Genomic DNA, 24,579 nt, shown 5'->3' on the forward strand with positions numbered 1-24,579 from the left:
AACCCCCGTGCCAGATGGATTCACCTCTGAATTTTTTCAGACATACAGAGAAGGCATAATACCCATTCTCCTTAACATTTTACTGAAAATAGAGGGAATACTTCCAATCTCATTCTATGAAGCCATCATCACTTTAATATAAAAAACAGACAAAGACCCACCAATAAAGAAAATTACAGGCCAATATCCCTGATGAAAACTGATGCAAAAATACACAATATTAGAAAGTCGAATTCAAAAATACATCAAGAAGGTCATACACCATGATCAAGTTGGATTCATCTGAGGGATCCAAGGATGGTACATTTGAAAAGCCATCAACATCATCCACCACATCAACAAAAAGAAGGACAAAAACCACATGATCATCTCCATAGATGCTGAAAAAGCATTCGACAAAATTCAACATCCATTCATGATAAAAACTCTCAACAAAATGGGCATAGAGGGCAATTCCCTCAACATAATAAAGGCCATATATGCTAAACACACGGCCAGCATCATACTTAACAGTGAGATGCTGAAAGCCATTCCTCTAAGATCAGAACAAGACAGGGATTCCCAGTTGCCACATTGATATTCAACATAGTACTGGAGGTCCTAGCCACAGCAATCAGACAAAAAAGAAATACAACGCATTAATATTAGTTAAGAGGAAGTCAAACGGTCACTATTTTCAGATGAATTGATATTGCACATAAAAAACCCTAAAAACTCAACTCCAAGACTACTAGAATAAATATCTGAATTCAGCAATGTTTCAGGATACAAAATTAATACACAGAAATCTGATGCTTTCCTGTACACTAATGATGAACTAGCAGAAAAAGAAATCAGGAAAAAATTCCATTCACAATAGCATCAAAAAGAATAAAATACCTAGGAATAAACCTAACCAAGAAAGTGGAAGACCTATACCCTGAAAACTACAAGACACTCTTAAGAGAAATTAAATAAGACACTAACAAATGGAAGCTTATCCCACGCTCTTGGCTAGGAAGAATCAATATTGTCAAAATGGCTATCCCGCCTAAAGCAGTCTACAGATTCGATGCATTCCCTATCAAAATACCAACACCATTCTTCTATGAACTGGTGCAAATACTTCTAAAATTCATATGGAACCACAAAGGACCCCAAATAGCCAAAGCAATCATGAGAAGGAAGAATAAAGCAGGGAGGGATCTCGTTTCCCAACTTCAAACTCTACTACAAAGCCACAGTAATCAAGACAATTTGGTACTGGCAAAAGAACAGACCCACAGACAAGTGTAACATGATAAAAAGTCCAGATATTAACCCAAATATATATGGTCAATTAATATATGATTAAGGAGCCATGGAAATACAATGGGGAAATGATGGCCTCTTCAATAGCTGGTGTGGTCAAACCTTACATTCTCATGTAAGAGAATGAAACTGGATCATTGTCTAACCCCATACACAAAAGTAAATTAGAAATGGATCAAAGACTTGAATGTAAGTCATGAAACCATAAAACTCTTAGAAAAAAATATAGGCAAAAATAGCTTGGACATAAACATGAACAACTTCTTCATGAACATATCCCCCTGGGCAAGGGAAATAAAAGCAAAAATGAACAAGTGGGACTATATCAAGCTGAAAAGCTTCTGTACAGCAAATGACACTGCCAACAGAAGAAAAAGGCATCCTACATTATGGTGAATATATTCATAAATGACAGATCCGATAAAAGCTTGACATCCAAAATATATAAATAGCTCACACACCTCAACAAACAAAAAGCAAATAATCCAATTAAAAATGGACACAGGAGCTGATGAGACACTTTTCCTAAGAAGAAATTCAGATGGCCAACAGACACATGAAAAGATGCTCCACATCACTAGTCATCAGAGAAATGTATATTAACACCACAATGAAATACCACCTCACACCAGTAAGGATCATCACCATCCAAAAGACAAACAAAAACAAATGTTGGTGAGGTTGTAGAGAAAGGGAACCTCCTACACTGCTGGTGGGAATGGGAACTAGTTAAACCATTATGGAAAGCAGTATGGAGATTCCTTAATAAACTCAAAATAGAAATACGGTTTGACACAAGAATTCCCCTCCTAGGAATTTACACTAAGAGCAGAGGATCACAGTTTCAAAAAGACATATAGTCTGAAAACTAGAAAACTCTCATGAGAGAAATTTAGGAAGACAGCAATAAATGGAAATTAATGTCATACTCATGGATATGCAGAATTAATATTGTCCAAAAGCCATCCTGCCTAATGCAATCTACAGACTCAAAGCAATCCCTATCAAAATACCAACAGCACTCTTCTATGAACTGGAGCAAATAGTTCTAAAATTCATATGGAACCACAAAAGACCCTGAATAGCCAAAGCATTCCTGAGGAGGAACAATAAGGTGTGGGGGGAGTTATGCTTCCTGACTTCAAGATGTACTACAAAGACACAGTAATCAAAACCATTTGGTACTGGCACAAGAACAGACACATAGACCAATGAAACAGACTAGAGAGCCCAGATGCAAACCCACGCATATATAGTTAGTTAAGATACAATAAAGGAGTCATGAACATACAATCGGGAAATGACAGCTTCCTCAACAACTGGTTTTAGCAAAACTGTACAGCTACATGCAAGAGAATGGAAATGGATTATTGTCTAACCCCATAAATTAAAGTAAACTCAAAATGGATCAAAGACCTGAATATAAGTCATGAAACTATAAAACTCTTAGAAGAAAACTAAGTCAAACATCTCCTGAATATAAACATGAGCAACTTTTCCTGAGCGCATCTCCTTCGGCAAGGAAGACAAAATAAAAATGAACAAATGGGACTACATTATGCTAAAAAGCTTCTTTGCATCAAAGGATATCAACAGCATAACAAAAAGTCATCCTACAGAATGGGAGACTATATTTGTAAGTGACATATCTGACATTTACCCTAAGAACACAGGATCACAGTTTCTTAGGGTAAATGGAAGATCACCAAGAAATGACTAACAGTTACCAAAGGGAAAGGATTGGGGGAGGGTAAATGGGAAGGAAGGGATGAGGGGAATAAGGGACATCACGATTAGCACGCATAGCATAGGAGGGGAACGGGGAAGGCAGTATAGAACAGAGAAGACAAGTAGTGACTCTATAGCATCTTACTATGCTGATGGACAGTGACTCTAATGGGGTATGTAGTGGGGACTTGACAATGGGGAGAAACTAGTAACCACAATGTTGCTTATGTGATTATATATTAATGATACCAAATTAAATCTAGGTATAACTAAAAAACAAATAACCCTATTAAAAACTGGGCCAAGGATATAAACAGAGGATTCTCCAAAGAACAAATTCAGATGGCCAGCAGGCACATGAAAAGGTGTTTCACATCGCTAAATATCTTTACATTAAGTGCAAATTAAAACCACAATGAGATATCACCTCACACCAGTAAGGATGACCAACATAGAAAAGACTAGGATCAATGAATGGTGGTGAGCATGTGGAGAAAGAGGAACCCTCCTACACTTCTGTCAAGAATGTAAATTAGTTCAACCATTGTGGAAAGCAATATGGAGATTCCTCAAAAAACTAAAAATAGAAATACCATTTTACCTGGGAATTCCACTCCTCTGAATTTATCCAAGAAAACAACTTCTCAGATTCAAAAAGACATATGCATCCCTATGTTTATCACAGTACTATTTATAATAGCCAAGATATGGAAGCAACCTAAGTGTCCATCAGTAGATAAATGGATAAAGAAGAGGTGGTACATATACACAATGAATACTATTCAGCCAAAAGAAACAAATCCTACCACTTGCAACAACATGGATAGAGCTAGAGGGTATTATGGTCAGTGAAGAAAGTCAGGCAGAAAAAGACAAACATAAAATGTTTTTCCTCATTTGTGGAGTATAACAACAAAGCAAAACTGGGGGAACAAAGTAGCAACAGTTTCACAAACTCCAAGAAAGGGCTAGTGCTTACCAAAGGGGAGTGGTGGGGGAGCGAAGGAGAAGGGGATTCTGGGGTATCATGAATGGTGCACATGGTGTGTGTAGGGTCACAGGGAAGACCGTTTAGCTCAGAAAGGACAAATAAGGACTCTGTGATATTTTACTACACTGTTGGACAGTGACTGCAATAGGGTATTGGGGGACTTGACATTAATGGTCAATGTAATAACCACCGTGTTTTTCTTGTGAAACCTTCTTAAGAGTGTATATCAATGATACCTTAATGAAAATATAATAATAAAATAAAGAAAATGGAAAAAAAATGGGGAGTGCTAGGGGTACTGGGGCCCATAGTGGGGTAAGGTCTATAAAGCAAAAAGACAAATGGGCCCCTATGTTTATCACAGCACTACTTACAATAGCCAAGAAATGGAAGCAACCCTTATGCCCATCAGTAAATGAATATATAAAGAAGATGTGGTACATATACACAATGGAATATTATTCAGCCATAAGAAGAAATCAAATCCTACCATTTGCAACATCATGAATGGAGCTAGAGGGTATTATGCTCAGTGAAATAATCCAGGCAGAGTAAGACAATTAACAAATGATCTCACTCATGTGTGGAGTATAAGAAGAAAGCAAAAACTGAAAGAACAAACAGCAACAGACTCACAGAACCCAAGAAATGACTACCAGTTACCAAAGGAAAAGGGTTTGGGGAAGGTGAATGGGAAGGGAGGGATGAGGGGAATAAGGGGCATCAAGATTAGCACACATAACATAGGGGGAGAATGGGCAAGGCAGTATAGAAGAGAGAAGACAAGTAGTGACTCTGTAGCATCTTACTATGCTGACGGACAGTGACTGTAATGGGGTATGTAGTGGGGACTTGAAAATGGGGAGAAACTAGTAACCACAATGTTGCTTATGTGATTGTATATTAGTGATACCAAAATTAAAAAAGAAAGCAAAAATATAACAATCAAAAATAAATAGGCCAGGTGGAGGAAGACAAATACCAAATGACTTTACTTATTGTTGGAGTATAAAAGAAGTGACACGAGAGGAAACAAAAGAGTAGTAGACTCATAGACACTGAGAAAGAACTAGTGGTTACAAAGGGAGAGGGGTTGAAGTGAGAGGTGGGGTATGTTGAAAGAGATAACGGGTTATATTACTTCACAATCACAATATAAATTGGTCATGGGGATTGTGGAACAGCATGGAGAATACAGCAAATGATTCTGTAATATTTATGTTGATAGTGACTGCAGTAGATGGGGTAAAGATTTAATAATATGAGTAACTTTTGAAACACTATCTTGTATATTTGAAACCAACATAAGATTGTATATCAATGATTCTTTAACAAAAAAAAGTTTTATTGGATCACATTCACAAAAATAAAAATAATACCTAAGAAACGCACTTCAGTGATTTTATTAGGTAAAGCCAGTCTTTAAGAGTTCCTACACCCAGTTACAACATGGGGAGATAGGTTACCCCTCATGCAACCCTAAGCATTTCTCCATTAATTAAACATTATTCTGACATATACATCCAAAAACAGCATTAGATTCTCCAGATTAAGGGTTCATTCTTACAGGTTTGCCCTTCCATACCACTTGAGGTGCCAGTTTCAAGCTCCAGACTATTACCTGTATTTCTGACCAAGAATTATAGATCAGAGGTTTCAAGGACCACCTCCTTACATTCTGTTAATGCTTTATAGTGTCCAACAGAATTCAGGGAAATTCCTACTCAAATTTTCTGGAGTGTTTTTAGTACCTTAAAGGACACAAGTCACCAGACAGATGAAAATATATATAAGGTTATCTTCCAAAAATATTAGCTTCTGAACTCATGGAATTTGGGTCCTGCATTGGAAACATTAAGGTTCCCTAAGCATGGAAACTCTCTGGAAAGAAACAAAGCTGTCCTCTTAGGAACTTAAGGAGTCTCATGATCATGATTGACTAAGTCATTGGTCATTGGCTCATTCAGTCTGTAGTGTTTCCCCCTCCCAAGTGTACTAGCAGGGGACTGAATGTTTCAACTATCTAATCACATGGTTCATTCTACTGATAACAAGCCTCAATCCCTAGATGGGGCAAAAAATCACCTCATTAATACCAAAAAAAGGAAAACTATCATTGTTAGGTCTTAGGAAATTCCAAGTATTTGTGGGAGCTATAAGCCAGGAACTACGAATGAAGTCTATGTTTCTCCTAAACCACAATATTATAGCAAATAAACTACTTTAGTACTTCCAAGAATGAATTCATAATGGCAGTTTCTTTATTTTCACAAAGTCAAACACTGGTCATAATATTGAATTTCAAATGCCTTCTCTATTATACAGAAGGTAAAATCTCCTGCTAAAAGTGAGTTTGCAATATAAATGATCAATACGTTCATTCAATTGCCTATGTGTTCATTAAGAAAGTAAAGCATTTTAACATTCGTGTTAACTTTCGTGTGTGTTGTGTTTCGTGCTGTTATTTGTTCTGTGTGTTGTGCATGTGTATGTGTGTGTGTTGAGTATTTGGTTGTGTGATGTGTGCATTTTGTTTAGAGTTGTTTGTGTTGTGTGTACTATATGTGCACTGTGTGGAATCATTTCTTTATATGTTGTGATTGCTGTGTGTGTGTGTGTGTGTACTGAACGTGTGGGGTTGTGTGTATTGTGTTTGTAGTTGTGAATGTGTGTGTCATGCATTGTGTTCTGTGGATTTATGTCTGTTCAGCATGTGGTGGCTTGTTTTGAGTTGCATGTTTTGTTTTCTCTATTTTGTATGCTTTGTGATGTGAGTTTTGAGTATTGTGTATGTTTTTGTGTTCTGTGTAGTTGTTTGTTATGTGTTGGTATGTGTGTGCTGTGTGTGGTTGTGTGTGTTGCGTTTAGTATGATGCATGTGCTGTGTTGTCCTACATGTTTGGTGTCTTTTGTGTGTTGTGCAGTGAATGTTGCCTGTGTACGTGTTGTGTGCAGTTGTGTGATGTATGAGTGGTGTTTGCATTTGCATTTCCATTCATGTTACGTTGGGTATGATGTGTTTGTTTTCCCGTGGTATGAAGTGTGTTATGCAGTTTGTGTTTTGTGTGTTTGTGTGTTTGTGTTTGTGTGATGTTTCTGCATTGCACGAATGATGTTGTGTGTTCTGTGTGTGGTATTTTTGTGTTTGTCTTTAATGTTTTCATAGTTGTATTTTTGTAGTGTGTGATGTTTGTGCAATTACGGTGTTGTGTTGTTTGTGCTGCTTTCATGTGTGTGAGTTTCTGTGTTGTGAATGTGTGTTTTGTGCATTGGGTTGTTTTGTGTGTGTTGAGTTGTGTTCTAATTTCTCTGAGTTTCATGTGTGTTTTGGTTGTGTCTCATGTGTGTGTGTTGTATTTTTTGTTGTGCTGATCATATTCCGAATGGAGGTTTGTTGTGTGTGGTTGTGTGCATTTTGTGCATAGTGCACTGTGTTGTGTGTTGTTTAATGGTGCACTGTGTGAGTATTCTGTGTTGTATTGTGTGGGGTTTTGTGTTGGGGTTTTGTGAATATTAGCATGTTGTGTATTGTGTAGTGTGTGTGCTGTTGGAGTTGTGTGCTTTTTGTGTGAAGTGTTTAATGTAGTATGTGTTTTGCATGGTAGTTCACCATGTGTTATGTTTGTACAATGTTCCTTCAGTTGTGTGTGTTGTGTTTGGGTGGACTACTGAGCAATACAGCACTCGAAAAAGAAGAGAAAAACTAAAGAAAGCAAAGAATATAAATAATAAACAGAAGAGCTCAAATTGATGAAAGAGAGAAAAGAAAATATAGAGACTCAATGAAAACTAAAGTTTGATAATTGTAAAGATGAACAAAATTTACAAAGGTTTGTCTAGAACAAACAAAACAAAAGGAGAATATACGCACACTTTGCTAAATGACTACACAAGTGAGCATCTGCCGCTCAGCAAGGGAGAGCTGTATAGGGCAGACATCACTCAGGTGCGTAGGGTACAGGCACACAGGACAGAAACAGAAGGCACATTGCAAGCTCAGTTTCAGCATTCACTGCAACGACTTGAATGATTCCTTGAATGGGTGATCCGGCACTGCTTTCTTTCACTCACATAAGCTGAATCAAAGCTGACTTGCCTCCACTGCTATTTCAAAGCACTTGATCTGCACCTACCCATGTGGCTAGTGCTAAGGCCTATTCGCACCACACTTATCTCTGCGAGTTAGAGGACATACAGAGAAGACAGCCTTCTATTGCAATGTTTTCTATGTTTTCCACCTCACATAGGAGTAAGTTGCATGCAAGGGGAAAGCCTAGTATTCTCTGCAAGTGGTTCTACTCAGAGCACGGTGGATTGTTTACCCAGCAGAGTGTGGCAATATTCTCTCCTGCAGCAGTTTCTGACATTTTACTACAAAGTCATCTTCAGGGCATTGCTACTACAAACATGGATGAGGCAGCACTGTGTGTCCTCTTCTAGGGCCCTCAGGTAACAAGGCCCTGCTGGTGGATTACAAACCGGTGGAGAAAAGGCCAAGCACGATTGGCTTTCTTCAGTGTGCTTGAATGAGGAAGTCTTAGGACTGCCCTTAAGTATTTAGCCTAAGAATCACAGTAGATCAGAAGATGAGTTTCAACGATGGTGGCATGAGAGGAGAGACAGAGGCTTCCTCCTAAAACTGGATACAATTAGAAATTTTAATTGGGGCAACTAATCCTGAGAGAGCAACAGAAAAGAGGACGGCATCAAACTGCAGACACCTGGGGAAAAGAGAAGACCCCAGCGAACGGGGTAACATACCAGATCTGTGGCTCTGCAGGACCGAGCTACTCCCCCACCTCAGCTCACAGGCGGGAGGAAGACAAATGAAGGAGGGAGGGAGTGGAAGGTGTGGGACTGCTGAATACATAGCTCCAGAGATCTGTGTTGGGAGCACAAACCTACATTTCATGGTGGTGTCATGAGACTCGCATGCCTACTGGGTAGGAAAGTTAATAAAGGCAGAGTTCCTGGGGAGACTGGGATTCTGGATGTTTGTGGAAAGCAGGGATCCATATCTGGCTGCTCTGGGACAAAAACTTATACCTGTGTGCCCGGCCCACTGGCTCAGACAGTGGAGATAGGCACAGCAGCCAGGAGGTGGGGAACAGCTCTTTCCTACACCCAGTACCACTCCCCTGTGGCCCCCAACATTGCTTCAGGGGCTCAGCAGCTCCAGAATAGAGCTTCTGGACACTGGAGTGCACCATATACAAACATGAAACACCAAAGGAACCTTGTCCAGAGCAAAATTGTTATTCAACTCCCTAGAAAGATTTAAATGATATGGACCTCGTGAGTCTTCCTGAAAAGGATTCAAAATAAAAATAATCAACATCCTAATTGAGGTATGGAAAGACATCCAAGAACTCAGGAATGAATTCAGGTCAGAGATCCAATCATTAAAGAACACGATGGAAGGTATTAAAAGTAGGTTGGATACAGTGGAGGAGACAATAAATGAAACAGAAACTAGAGAAGAGGAATACACAGAAGGTGAATCACAGAGAGAAAAAAGGATCTCTAAAAATGAAGGAATATTGAGAGAAGTGTGTGTCAAATCCAAGAGGAACAATATTCGCATTATAGGGATACCAGAAGAAGAGAGAGAAAAAGGGATTGAAAGTGTCTTTGAGAAGGTAGTTGCTGAAAACTTCACCAATCTGGGAAAGGAGATAGTCTCTCAGGCCATGGAGATTAACAGATCCCACTACACAAGGGACCCAAGGAAGAAAACAACAAGACACATAGTAATTAAAATGGGAAAGATTGTGGATAAGAACAGACTGTTAAAAGCAGCCAGAAGCAGAAATAAGATCACATACAAAGATAAGCCCATCAGACTAACAGTAGACTTGTCAGCAGAAACCTTACAGGCCAGAAGGGAGTGGCATGATGTATTTAAGGCCATGAAGCAGAAGGGCCTGGAACCAAGAATACTCTATCCAGTGAGATTACCATGTAAATTTGAAGGACGGATTCAACAAATTCCAGATAAGCAAAAGCTAAAAGAGTTCACCTCCCACAAACCATCTCTGCAGTCTATTTTGGAGGGACTGCTGTAGATGGAAGTGTTCCTAGAGTTGGATAGCTGCCACCAGAGGTAGTAAAACCATGGTAGGGAGGGTGGAGCAGCTGATTGCTAGGCAAATGCAAAATTAAATTGAGTATTCCCAAAGCCAATCAAGGGATAGAGAAAAAGTATACAATCTGATACCTAATATGTAAAGAATGAAGGAGGAGAAATTGAAAAGAACCTTTATATTGTGTTTGTAACAGCATACTAAGTGAGTTAAGTTAGACTCTTAGATAGTAAGGAAAGTAACTTGGAACCTTTGGTAACCACAAATCTAAAGCCTGAAATGGCAATAAGTACATACCTATTGATAATCACCCTAAATGTAAATGAACTGAGTGCACCAATAAAGAGACATAGAGTCACTGAATGGATAAAAAACAAGACCCATCTATATGCTGCTTACAAGAGACTCACCTCAAACCCAAAGACATGCACAGACTAAAAGCCAAGTGATGGAAAAACATTTCAGGCAAACAACAGAGAGAAGAAAGCAGGGGTTGCAGTACAAATATCACACAAAATAGACGTCAAAACAAAGAAAGTAACAAGAGGTAAAGAAGGATATTACATAATTATAAAGGGCTCAGTCCAACAAGAGGATATAAACATTCTAAATATATATGCACCCAACACAGGAGCACCAGAATATGTGAAACAAATACTAACAGAACTAAAGGAGGAAATAGCCTGCGATGCATTCATTTTAGGAGACTTCAACACACCATTCACTCCAAAGGGCAGATCCACCAGACAGAAAATAAGTAAGGACACAGAGGCACTGAATAACACATTGGAACAGATGGACCTAGTAGATATCTATAGAATGCTACACCCAAAAGCAACCAGATACACATTCTTCTCAATTGCACATGGAACAGTCTCCAGAATAGACCACATACTGGGCCACAAAAAGAGCCTCAGTAAATTCAAAAAGATTAAAATCCTACCAACCTAATTTTCAGAACACAAAGGTATAAAACTAGAAATAAACTGTACAAAGAAAGCAAAAAGGCTCACAAACACATGGAGGCTAAACAACACACTCCTAAATAATCAATGGATCAATGACCAAATTAAAATGGAGATCCTGCAATATATGGAAATAAATGACCACAACAACACAAAGCCCCAATTCTGTGGGACGCAGCGAAAGCAGTCTTAAGAGGAAAGTACATAGCAATCTAGGCATATTTAAAGAAGGAAGAACAAACCCAAATGAATAGTCTAATGTCACAGTTATCAAAATTGGCAAAAGAAGAACAAGTGAGGCCTAAAGTCAGCAGAAAGAGGGACATAATAAAGATCAGAGAATAAATAAACACAATTGAGAAAAATAAAACAGTAGAAAAAATCAATGAAATCAAGATGTGGTTCTTTGACAAAATAAAAAAAATAGATAAGCCTCTAGCCAGACTTATTAAGAGAAAAAGAGGATCAACACACATCAACAGAGTCAGAAATGAGAAAGGAAACATCACGACGGACCCAACAGAAATACAAAGAATTATTAGAGACTACTGTGAAGACCTATATGCTAAGAAGCTGTAAAACCTAGAAGAAATGGACAACTTACTAGAAAAATACAACCTTCCAAGACTGACCAAGGAAGAAACACAAAACCTAAACAAACAAATTACCAGCAAAGAAATTGAAGCAGTAATAAAAAAAATACCCAAGAAAAAAACCCCTGGGCCAGATGGATTTACCTTGGAATTTTATCAGACATACAGAGAAGATATAACACCCATTCTCCTTAAAGATTTCCAAAAAATAGAAGAGGAGGGAATACTCCCAAACTCATTCTATGAAGCCAACATCACCCTAATACCAAAACCAGGCAAAGACTCCACCAAAATAGAAAATTACAGACAAATATCCCTGATAAACAGAGACGCAAAAATACTCAATAAAATATTAGCAAACCGAATTCAAAAATATATCAAAAGGATCATACACCACGAACAAGTGGGATTCATCCCGGGATGCATGGATGGTACAACATTCAAAAATCGATCAACATCATCCACCACATCAACAAAAAGAAAGACAAAAACCACATGATCATCTCCATAGATGCTGAAAAAGCATTTGACAAAGTTCAACATCCATTCATGATAAAAACTCTCAGCAAAATGGGAATAGAGGGCAAGTGCCTCAACATCATAAAGGCCATATATGATAAACCCACAGCCAACATTATACTGAACAGCAAGAAGCTGAAAGCTTTCCCTCTGAGATTGGGAACAAGACTGGGATGTCCACTCTCTCCACTTTATTTAACATAGTACTGGAGGTCCTAGCCACGGCAATTAGACAAAACAAAGAAATACAAGGAATCCAGATTGGTAAAGAAGAAGTTAAAGTGTCACTTTTCGCAGATGACATGATATTGCACATAAAAAACCCTAAAGACTCCACTCCAAAACTACTAGAATTGATATCGGAATACAGCAAAGTTGTAGGATACAAAATTAACACACAGAAATCTGTGGCTTTCCTATACCCCAACAATGAACTAATAGAGAAGTCAGGAAGACGTTTCCATTTACAATAGAATCAAAAAGAATAAAATACCTAGGAATAAACCTAACCAAAGAAGTGAAAGACCTATACCCTGAAAACTATAAGACACTCTTAAGAGAAGTTAAAGAGGGCATGAACAAATGGAAACTCATCCCATGCTCTTGGTTAGGAAGAATTAATATCATCAAAATGGCCATCCTGCCCAAAGCAATATACAGATTTGATGCATTCCCTATCAAATTACCAGCAACATTCTTCAACAAACTGGAACAAATAGTTCAAAAATTCGTATGGAAACACCAAAGACCCCGAATAGTCAAAGCAATCCTGAGAAAGAAGAATAAAGTGGCGGGGATCTCTCTCCCCAACTTCAAGCTCTACTACAAAGCCACAGTAATCAAGACAATTTGGTACTGGCACAAGAACAGAGCCACAGACCAGTGGAACAGACTAGAGACTCCAGACATTAACCCAAACATATATGATCAATTAATATTCGATAAAGGAGCCGTGGACATACAACGGGGAAATGACAGTCTCTTCAACAGATGGTGCTGGCAAAACTGGACAGCTACATGTAAGAGAATGATACTGGATCACTGTCTATCCCCATACACAAAAGTAAATTCAAATGATTCAAAGACCTGAATGTAAGTCATGAAACCATAAAACTCTTAGAAAAAAACATAGGCAAAAATGTCTTGGACGTAAACATTAGTGACTGCTTCATGAACATATCTCCCCAGGCAAGGGAAACAAAAGCAAAAATGAACAAGTGAGACTATATCAAGCTGAAAAGCTACTTTACAGCAAAGGAAACCATTAATAGAAAAAAAAGGTACCCTACAGTATGGGAGAATATATTCGTAAATGACAGATCCAATAAAGGCTTGACATCCAAAATGTATAAAGAGCTCATGCACCTCAACAAATAAAAAGCAAATAATCCAATTAAAAAGTGGGCAGAGGAACTGAACAGACAGTTCTCCTAAAAAGAAATTCAGATGTCCAACAGACACATGATAAGATGCTCCATGTCTCTAGTTATCAGAGAAATGCAAATTAAAACCACAATGAGATATCACCTCACACCAGTAAGGATGGCTACCATCAAAAGCAAACAACAACAAATGTTGGCGAGGTTGTGAAGAAAGGGGAACCCTCCTACACTGCTGGTGGGAATGTAAATTAGTTCAACCATTGTGGAAAGCAGTATGGAGGTTCCTCAAAATGCTCAAAATAGACTTACCATTTTAACCAGGAATTCCACTTCTAGGAATTTACCCTAAGAATGCAGCACTCCAGTTAGAAAAAGACAGATGCACCCCTATGTTTATCACTGCACTATTTACAACAGCCAAGAAATGGAAGCAACCTAAGTGTCCATAAGTAGATGAATGGATAAAGAAGATGTGGTACATATACACAATGGAATATTTTTCAGCCATAAGAAGAAAACAAATCCTACCATTTGCAACAACATTGATGGAGCTAGAGTGTATTATGCTCAGTGAAATAAGCCAAGCGGAGAAAAACAAACACCAAATGATTTCACTCATCTGTGGAGTATAAGAACAAAAGAAAAACTGAAGAAACAAAAGAGCAGCAGAATCACAGAACCCATGAATGGACTAACAGTTCCAAAGGGAAAGAGACTGTGGAGAATGGGAGGGTAGGGAGATTTAAGGGCAGGAAAGAAGAAAGGGGGCATTATGATTAGCATGTATAATGTTGGGGGTGGGGGAAAGGGGAGGGATTTGCAGCACAGAGAAGACAAGTAGTGATTCTACAACAACTTACCATGCTGATGGACAGTGACTGTACTGGGATTTGTGCGGACGACTTGGGGTAGGGAGAACCTAGTAAACATAATGTTCTTCAAAAAAATTAAAAATAAAAATAAATAAATAAATAAACAAACCATATCAGTAAAAGGCAAAAAAAAACCCAAAAAGCATCATAGTAAAGGATTCTTTCTCCCTGAAGTTCACAGGGAGCTGTGCTGCTCATTGTTTTGTAACAATGTGCTGATCGCTATTTTGTAAGTGTTTTGAGCTGTGCACCTGAAAAAGTTCTAGCCAAGAGTAGAGCTTTGTGCTGATGAACGGATGATGAGCTGTAAGGAGTCCCAGCAGCATCTTCCCTTCAATCTAGTTGGAAGTCCTATTCACAGCACATGTATCTTGGAATTAAGGCTCATTCACAGAGGACACCTAGGCACACCAAAGTTTTATCTTCCCACTCTGTGTGAGTTAGAAGAGTGTAACTGAAAGGGGTTAGTTGCAGTGTTAGATCATGAAGTTAGAGCTTCGGTACCCCAGAACTATTTCCATGGACAGTTTGAAATCAGCTTCATTAGCCATAACAAGTCACTTACTGGAAAGAGGCTCCTGCTGCTGCCTGTTTTGGGCCTATTGAACAGAACGCACATCCGTCCTGCATCTGAAGCTGTGCAGAAAGCAACTTGCTCTGCTTCTTCCCCTGAGGCTGGGCAGAAGACCTCTTCACAGGATACTTACATCTGGGAGTACAAGTATATATAAGTAGCACACCTTGCCAAAGGAATGCTTAGCTGTCAACCTGGATATGTTTGAGATCCAAATCACTGGGAAAGAGAGCCTCAGAGCTGTGATTCCTTTTTATGTTGTAAGCAATGTGTTGCTGTGATGTGTGTGTGTGGCTGTGTGTGTTGTATTTTTGGTACTGAATGTGAGTGTTGTGTTGATTTCTCTATTGTTGTGTGCTCATTGTGCATATTTTGATGATTTTTCAGTTGCCTGTTGTTTTGTGCTTTCTGTTTTTTGTGTGTGGTATGTGTAGTGTTGTATGTGTGGAGATTTGTGTGAATGTTGTGTGTGTCACATTATGTGTGATTCAATTTGTTCTGTGTGCTGTTTGTTTGTTGTTATGTTTACCTATGCTGTTTTGTTCATGTTTTGGGCTTGTGTTTGTGTGTTGTAGGTAATGGGTGTATGTGGTTGTATGTGACCTTTCTCTTCATGTGTATTGTGTACATTATTGTGGGTTTTGTTCGTATTGTGTGTTTGTGTTGTTTTGTGATGTATTTGTGTTTCTCTGTTTGTGTGTGTTGTGTTGTTCCTTATATTTGGTATGTTTTGTGTGATGTGTTGTGCATGACATGTTGTGTGTAATTTGTGAGTGCTGCTGGTGTTGTGTTTGTTATGTGTGCATTGCGTGTTTATTATGCTGAGTTTGTTGCAGGTGTGTTTTGCTTTGTGTGTTGTGTGTTTTGTTTGTAATTTTGTTTTATATGTTGTGCATGTTTGATGTGATGTGTGTGATTGTTTATTGTGGGTGTGTGGCATGCCTCACAGTATGTTTTATGTGTGATGTGTGTCTTTGTGTCAGTTTTGCATAGTGTGAATTATGTTTTGATTTTGTGTGTTGTTACGTGTTTTGCTTTGTTGTGTTTGTATTGCATGTGTGTCATTGATTTTGTGTTTCCTGTGTTTTGTGAATGTTATGAATTTGTGAGTTATGTATGCTGTGTGTTCTCTTCTCTCTGATTTTGATATTTTATGGGTGTGTGTTGTAAGTGTCTGGTGAGGGAGTTGGGTTTTGTGTCTTATAGTGTTTCTGGTTTGAGTGTTATGTATTGTGCATATATATGGTGTGCAAGTGCTACTAGTGGTGTGTCTTGCTTTATGATGTGTTGGTTTTATGTGTGGTAGCATGCTGTGTTATGGGTGGCATGTCTTGTGTGTGTAGTGTTGTGTGTGGTTTTGCATTGTGCATGAAGATGTCGGTGGGTTTTGTAATTTTTTGGGATATGTGTTTCCTTGTGTTGCATTGTGTGCATGTTTGTGTGTGTTGTGTCTTTGTGATTTTATGTGTTGTGTGTTTTCTTTATGATGTGTGTTGTATGTTTGCAGAGAATGTCTGTATGTGATCTGTGTCACTTTGTGTGGATTGTGGGGTGCAAGTGATTGTATGTTGTGTGCATGCATGTGTGTATTATGTGCTTTGATTTGCTTGAGTTGTGTGCATGAATTTGTGCTACATTTGTGTTTTGTGTTGTGAATTGTAAGGTGTTTATGGCTGTGTTGTGTGTTCTGTGTGAGTTGATTCTGCTGTGTGTTATCTGTGATTTTTATGTTTTGTGTTTTGTGTTGTGTGTGTTGTGTTTCTATGTGTTGTTTGATTTGAGAAGTGTGTGTTGTGTGTTGTCTTTTTGAGTGTGTTGTTTTCTGTTGTGTGTTGTGTTGAGTTTGATTATATATGTTGTGTGTGTGCTTCTGTGCCTTGTGTTTTCTTATGTGTTGTCTCTGTGTGTTTTTATCATGTTGAGTGTGTTATGTGTGTTGTGAGTTGAGTGTGTGTCATTTATATTGTGTGTTGTGGGTGTTGTGTTGTGTGCATACATCATGTGAGTGTGGTTTTGAGTGTTGTGTGTGAAATGTGTATAGAGTGTCTGGATGTATATGTTGTGTTCATATGAATGTGTGTGTTGTGTTTTGTGCAGTTTCTTTTTGTTGTGTGTGTTGCACGTGTGTTTGTGTGTTGGGTGTTTGGTTGCACGATGTGTGTGTTTTGTTTAGAGTTATTATTATTTTTTTAAATTTTATTTTGGTATTATTAATCTACAATTACATGAAGGACATTATGTTTACTAGACTACCCCCTTCACCAATTCCTCCCCACATACCTGTTCACAGTCACTGTCCATCAACATACTAAGATGCTATAAAATCACTACTTGTCTTCTCTGTGTTGCACAGTCCTCCCCGTGCTCCCCCACACTATACATGTTAATCGTAATGCCCCCTTTCTTTTTTTCTGCCCTTATCCCTCCATTCCCACCTGTCCTCCCTAGTCCCTTTCCGTTTGGTAACTGTTAGTCCATTCTTGGGTACTGTGCTTCTGCTGCTGTTTTGTTCCTTCACTTTTCTTTTTTTCTTATACTCCACATATGAGTGAAATCATTTGATACTAGTCTTTCTCCGTCTGACTTATTTCACTGAGCATAAGACCCTCTAGCTCCATTCATGGTGTTGTAAATGGTAGGATCTGTTTTTTTCTTATAGCTGAGTAATATTCCATTGTGTATATGTACCACATCTCCTTTATCCATTCAGGTACCTTTCATATCTTGGCTATTGTAAATAGTGCAGCGATAAACATAGGGTTACATCTGTCTTTTTCAAACTGTAGTGCTGCATTCTTTGGGTAAATTCCTAGAAGTGGAATTCCTGGGTCAAATGGCATTTCTATTTTGAGCACTTGGAGGAATCTCCATACTGCTTTCCACAATGGGTTAACTTATTTACATTCCCACCAGCAGTGTAGGAGGGTTCCCCTTTCTCCACAACCTTGCTAACATTTGTTGTTGTTTGTCTTTTGGATGGTAGCCATCCTTACTGGTGTGAGGTGATATCTCATTGTGGTTTTAATTTGCATTTCCCTGATGACAAGTGATGTGGAGCATCTTTTCATGTGTCTGTTGGCCATCTGTATTTCTTTTTTGGAGAACTGTCTGTTCAGTTCCTCTGCCCATTTTTTAATTGGGTTATTTGTTTTTTCTTTGCTGAGTCATGTGAGCTCTTTATATATTCTAGATGTCAAGCCTTTATCGAATCTGTCATTTTCAAATGTATTCTCCCAGAGTGTAGGGTTCCTTTTTGTTCTATTGATGGTGTCTTTTGCTGTACAGAAGCTTTTCAGTTTAATATAGTCCCACTTGTTCATTTTTACTGTTGTTTTCCTTGCCCAGGGAGATATGTTCAAGAAGAGGTCACACATGTTTATGTCAAAGAGGTTTTTGCCTATGTTTTTTTCAAAGAGTTTAATGGTTTCATGACTTACATTCAGGTCTTTGATACATTTTGAGTTTACTTTTGTATCTGGGGTTATACAATGGTCCAGTTTCATTCTCCTACATGTAGCTGTCCAGCTTTGATAGCAGCATGTCTTGAAGAGACTGTCATTTCACCTTTGTATGTCCATGGCTCCTTTATCAAATATTAATTGACCATATATGTCTGGGTTAATGTCTGGATTCTCCAGTCTGTTCCATTTGTCTGTGGCTCTGCTCTTGTGCCAGTAGCATATTGTCTTGATTGCTATGGCTTTATAGTAGAGCTTGAAGTTGGGGAGTGAGATCCCCCCTACTTTATTCTTCTTTCTCAGGATTGCTTAGGCTATTCGGGGTCTTTGGTGCTTCCATATGAATTTTTGAATTATTTATTCCAGTTCATTGAAGGGTGTTGCTGGTAGTTTCATAGGGATTGCATCAAATCTGTATATTACTTTGGGCAGGATGGCCATTTTGACGATATCAATTCTTCCTAGCCACGAGAATGGGATGCGTTTCCATCTGTTAGTGTCCCCTTTAATTTCTCCTAAGTGTGATTTGTAGTTTTCAGACTATAAGTCTTTCACTTCTTTTGTTAGGTTTATTCCTAGGTATTTTATTTCTTTTGATGCAATTGTGAATGATGTTGATTTCCTGATTTCTCTTTCTGTTGGTTCATTGTTAGTGTTTAGGAAAGCCACGGATTTCTGTGTGTTGATTTTGTATCCTGCAACTTTGCTGTATTCTGATATCAGTGCTAGTAGTTTTGGGGTGGAGTCTTTAGGGTTTTTTTAAATTTACAGTATCATGTCATCTGCAAATAGTGACAGTTTAACTTATTCTTTACCAATCTGGATTCCTTGTATTTTTTGGTTTTGTCTGATTGCCGTGGCTAGGACCTCCAGTACTATGTTAAATAACAGTGGGGAGAGTGGGCATCCCTGTCTAGTTCCCGATCTCAGAGGAAAAGTTTTCAGCTTCTCACTATTCAATATAATGTTGGCTGTGGGTTTTTCATAGATGGCATTTATTATGTTGAGGTACTTGCGCTCTATTACTATTTTGCTGAGAGTTTTTATCATGAATGGATGTTGAACTTTTTCAAATGCTTTTTCAGCATCTATGGTGATGATCATGTTGTTGTTTTTGTCCTTCTTTCTGTTGATGTGGTGGATGGTGTTGATGGACTTTCGAATATTGTGCCATCCTTGCATCCCTGGGATGAATCCTACTTGGTCATGGTGTACGATCCTTTTGATGTATTTTTGAATTCGGTTTGTTAATATTTTGTTGAGTATTTTGCATCTACGTTCATCAGGGATTTTGGTCTGTAGTTTTATTTTTGGTGGGGTCTTTGTCTGGTTTTAGTATTAGAGTGATGTTACTTTCATAGAATTAGTTTGGGAGTATCCCCTCCTCTTCTATTTTGTATAAAACTTTAAGGTGAATGGGAATTATGTCTTCCTTGTATGTCTGATAAAATTCCGAGGTAAATCCATCTGGCCCAGTGGTTTTGTTCTTGGGTAGTTTTTTGATTACCGCTTCAATTTCATTGCTGGTAATTGGTCTGTTTAGATTTTCTGTTTCTTTCTGGGTCAGTCTTGGAAGGTTGTATTTTTCTAGGAATTTGTCCATTTCTCCTAGGTTTCCCAGCTTGTTAGCATATAGGTTTTCATAGTATTCTCTAATAATTCTTTGTATTTCTATAGGGTCCGTCGTGAATTTTCCTTTCTCGTTTCTGATACTGCTGATTTGTGTTGACTCTCTATTCCTCTTAGTAAGTCTGGCTAGAGGCTTATCTATTTTGTTTATTTTCTCAAAGAACCAGCTCTTGGTTTCATTGATTTTTGCTATTGTTTTATTCTTCTCAATTTTATTTATTTCTTCTCTGATCTTTATTATGTCCCTCCTTCTGCTGACCTTAGGCCTCATTTGTTCTTCTTTTTCCAATTTCGATAATTGTGACATTAGACCATTCATTTGGGATTGTTCTTCCTTTTTTAAATATGCTTGGATTTCTATATACTTTCCTCTTAAGACTGTTTTTGCTGTGTCCCACAGAAGTTGGGGCTTAGTGTTGTTGTTGTCATTTGTTTCCATATATTGCTGGATCTCCATTTTGATTTGGTCATTGATCCATCGATTATTTGGGAGCGTGTTGCTAAGCCTCCATGTGTTTGTGAGCTTCTTTGCTTTCTTTTTACAGTTTATTTCTAGTTTTATGCCTTTGTGTTCTGAGAATTTGGTTGGTAGGATTCAATCTTTTGGTATTTTCTGAGGCTCTTTTTGTGGCCTAGTATGTGGTCTATTCTGGAGAATGTTCCATGTGAACTTGAGAAGAATGTATATCCTGTTGCTTTTGGATGTAGAGTTCTATAGATGTCTATTAGGTCCATATGCTCTTCTGTGTTGTTCAGTGCTTCCATGTCCTTACTTATTTTCTGCCCAGTGAATCTATCCTTTGGGGTGAGTGGTGTGTTGAAGTCTCCTAGAATGAATGCATTGCAGTCTATTTCCCCCTTTAGTTCTGTTAGTATTTGTTTCACATATGCTGGTGCTCCTGTGTTGGGGGCATATATATTTAGAATGGTTATATACTCTTGTTGGACTGAGCCCTTGATCATTATGTAGTGTCCTTCTTTATATCTTGTTACTTTGTTTGTTTTGAAGTCTATTTTGTCTGATACCAGCATTGCAACACCTTCTTTCTTCTCTCTGTTGTTTGCATGAAATATCTTTTTCCATCCCTTGACTTTACGTCTGTGCATGTCTTTGGGTTTGAGTTGAGTTTCTTGTAAGCAGCATATGGATGGATCTTGCTTTTTTATCCATTCTATTACTCTGTGTCTTTTGATTGGTGCATTTAGTCCATTTATATTTAGGGTGATTATTGAAAGATATGTACTTATTGCCATTGCAGGCTTTAAGTTTGTGGTTACCAAAGTTTCAGGGTTAGCTTCTTTACTGTCTTTCTGAATAACTTAACTCGCTTGTTCAGCTATTATAAACACGTTCTGATGATTCTTTATTTCTCTCCCTTCTTATTCCAGCCCTCCCTTCTTCTTATGTTGGGTGTGTTGTTCTGTGCTCTTTTTAGGAGCGCTCCCATCTAGAGCAGTTCCTGTAGGATTTCCTGTAGAGGTGGTTTGTGGGAGGCAAATTCCCTCAACTTTTGCTTGTCTGGGAATTGTTTAATCCCTCCTTCATATTTAAATGATATTTGTGCTGGATACAATAGTCTTGGTTCGAGGCCCGTCTGTTTCATTGCATTAAGTATATCATGCCATTCTCTTCTAGCCTGTAGGGTTTCTGTTGAGAAGTCTGATGATAGTCTGATCGGTTTTCTTTTGTAGTTAACCTTTTTTTTCTCTCTGGTTGCCTTTAATACTTTGTCCTTGTCTTTGATCTTTGCCATTTTAATTATTATGTGTCTTGGTGTTGCCCTCCTTGGATCCCTTGTCATGGGAGTTCTGTGTACCTGTGTGGTCTTAGAGGCTGTTTCTTCCCCTAGTTTGGGGAAGTTTTCGGCAATTATTTCTTAAAAGACACTTTATATTCCTTTTTCTCTCTCTTCTTCTTCTGGTAACCCTATGATGCATATATTGTTCCATTTCGATTGGTCACTCAGCTCTCTTAGAATTCTTTCTTTCCTGGAGATCCTTTTATCTCTCTCTGCATCAGCTTCTCTGCGTTCCTGTTTTTTGTTTTCTAGTCCATTAATTGTCTCTTGCATCTCGTCCATTCTGTTTTGAAGTCCGTCCAGAGCTTGTTTTATTTCTGTATTCTCCTTCCATAGTTCTTGCATATTTCTCTGCAATTCCATCAGCATGGTTATGACTTTTGTTTTGAATTCTTTTTCAGGATGGCTGGCTAAATCTATCTCCCCAGGTTCCTTCTCAGGGGAAGATGTAGCAGATGCCGAAGCTATCTGGGTTAGTGTTGTCTGGATCATATTTTTTTGCCTTTTCATGTTGACAGGTGCTAGTGACTGTCAGCTGGGAGATCCAAACTTTTCACTTTCTACTGGCCTTTCTTTACTGGGACAACTGCGACCCCTAGTGGCTTGTGTTGGGTAATTGCGTGTAGGCTACGTCTTTGTGTCTTGCCTGGCCGAAGTGTAAAATTTTCCTTTCTGTGGGCGTGTTTTGCCTTAGGCTGTTTCTCTGCTTTCGGATCGCCTGGGGGGGTAATTGACGGGTGGGCTGTTTGGCTGTTTACCTCTGTGAGGGGTCTCAGAGATGTTGCCCATGGGTTTAGTGTGCCTGGTTTTTCCTGTAATTTCCAGCCACTGGGCTGTGACCTGTGTTGTTTCCGTTTAGCTGTTAAATCCCTGTCCCTTTAAGACTTTCTAAAAGCACTCGCTTTTCTTTGTCACAAGGGCATCAGTTTCGGCCCCTGCTCAGAGGTCTTGCTGCACTATTTCCCTAGTTTCCAGCCTTCCATGCATGCACTGTTTCTGCGCTCTGTTGCGGGTGGCTGGGGCTGCGTGTTTAGTAGTCCTGAGCTCCCTCTCCCTCCCACTGGGAGCTGGGGGGAGGTGTGCTTGGGTCCCACCGTGCCAGGGCTTGTATCTTACCCCTTTCCCAGGCGCTGGGCTCTCGCACGTGTGGATGTATTCAGGCTGTTGTCCTGTGTCTTCTTGTCTCTCTTTTAGGATTAGTTGTATTTGTTGTATTTTCAAAAATATATAAGTTTTTGGGAGGAGATTCCCACTGTCCTACTCATGCTGCCATGTTGGCTCCGCCCTATGTAATTTCTTTTTTATCTCTTGTTACTTTCTTTGTTTTGAAGTCTATTTTGTCTGATACTAGTACTGCAACACCTGCTTATTGCTCCCTGTTGTTTGCATGAAATATCTTTTTCCATCTGTTCACTTTTTGTCTGTGCATGTCTTTGAGTTTGAGGTGAGTCTCTTGTAAGCAGCATATAGATGGGTCTTGTTTTTTTATCCATTCAGTGACTCCATGTCTTTTGATTGGTGCATTCAGTCCATTTACATTTAAGGTGATTATAGATAGGAATGTACTTATTGCCTTTGCCTGCTTTAGATTCGTGGTTACCAAAGGTTTCCCTTTTACTTTCCTTACTGAGTCTAACTTAACTCACTTAGTATGCTGCTACAAACACAATATAAAGGTTCTTTTCTATTTCTCCTCCTTTTTCTTCCTCCTTCATTCTTTATATATTAGCTATCAGATTCTATACCTTTTCTCTATCCCTTGATTGGCTTTGGGGAAACTCAATTTAATTTTGCCTTTGCCTAGCAATCAGCTGCTCCACCCTCCCTACCATGATTTTACTACCTCTGGTGACAGCTATCCAAACCTAAGAACACTTCCATCTATAGAAGTCCCTCAAAAATAGACTGCAGAGAAGGTTTATGGGAGGTAAACTCTCTCAGCTTTTGCTTATCTGGAAATTGTTTAATTCCCCCTTCAAATTTAAATGATAATCTCATCAGATAAAGTAATCTTGGTTCCTGGCCCTTCTGCTTCATGGCCTTAAATGCATCATGCCACTCCATTCTGGCCTGTAAGGTTTCTGTTGAGAAGTCTCTTGTTAGTCTGATGGGCTTTCCTTTGTATTTGATCTCATTCCTGCCTCTGACTGCTTTTATCAGTCTGTCCTTATCCTTGATCTTTCCCATTTTAATTGCTATGTGTCTTGGTGTTTTCTTCCTTGGGTCCCTTGTGCAAGGGGATCTGTGGATCTCCATGGCCTGAGAGACTATCTCCTTCCCCAGATTGGGGAAGTTTACAGCAATTACCTCCTCAAAGACACTTTCTATCCCTTTTTCTCTCTCTTCTTTTTCTTTTATCCATATAATGCGAATATTGGCCTGCTTGGATTGTTCACACAGTTCACTCAATATTCCTTCATTTTTAGAGGTCCTTTTTCTCTCTGTGCCTCAGCCTCTTTGTATTCCTCTTCTCTAATTTCTATTTCATCTATTGTCTCATCCTCCATATCCAACCTGCTTCTAATTCCTCCATCATGCTCTTCAATGATTGGATCTCTGACCTGAATTCATTCCTGAGTTCTTGGATGTCTTTCCATACCTCCATTAGGATGTTGATTATTTTTATTTTGAACTCCCTTTCAGGAAGAGTTACAAGGTCCATATCACTTAAATCTTTCTCGGGAGTTGTATTAACA

Source organism: Manis pentadactyla, chromosome 12 (genome assembly GCF_030020395.1).
Source record: "Manis pentadactyla isolate mManPen7 chromosome 12, mManPen7.hap1, whole genome shotgun sequence".
NCBI lineage: Eukaryota > Metazoa > Chordata > Mammalia > Pholidota > Manidae > Manis > Manis pentadactyla.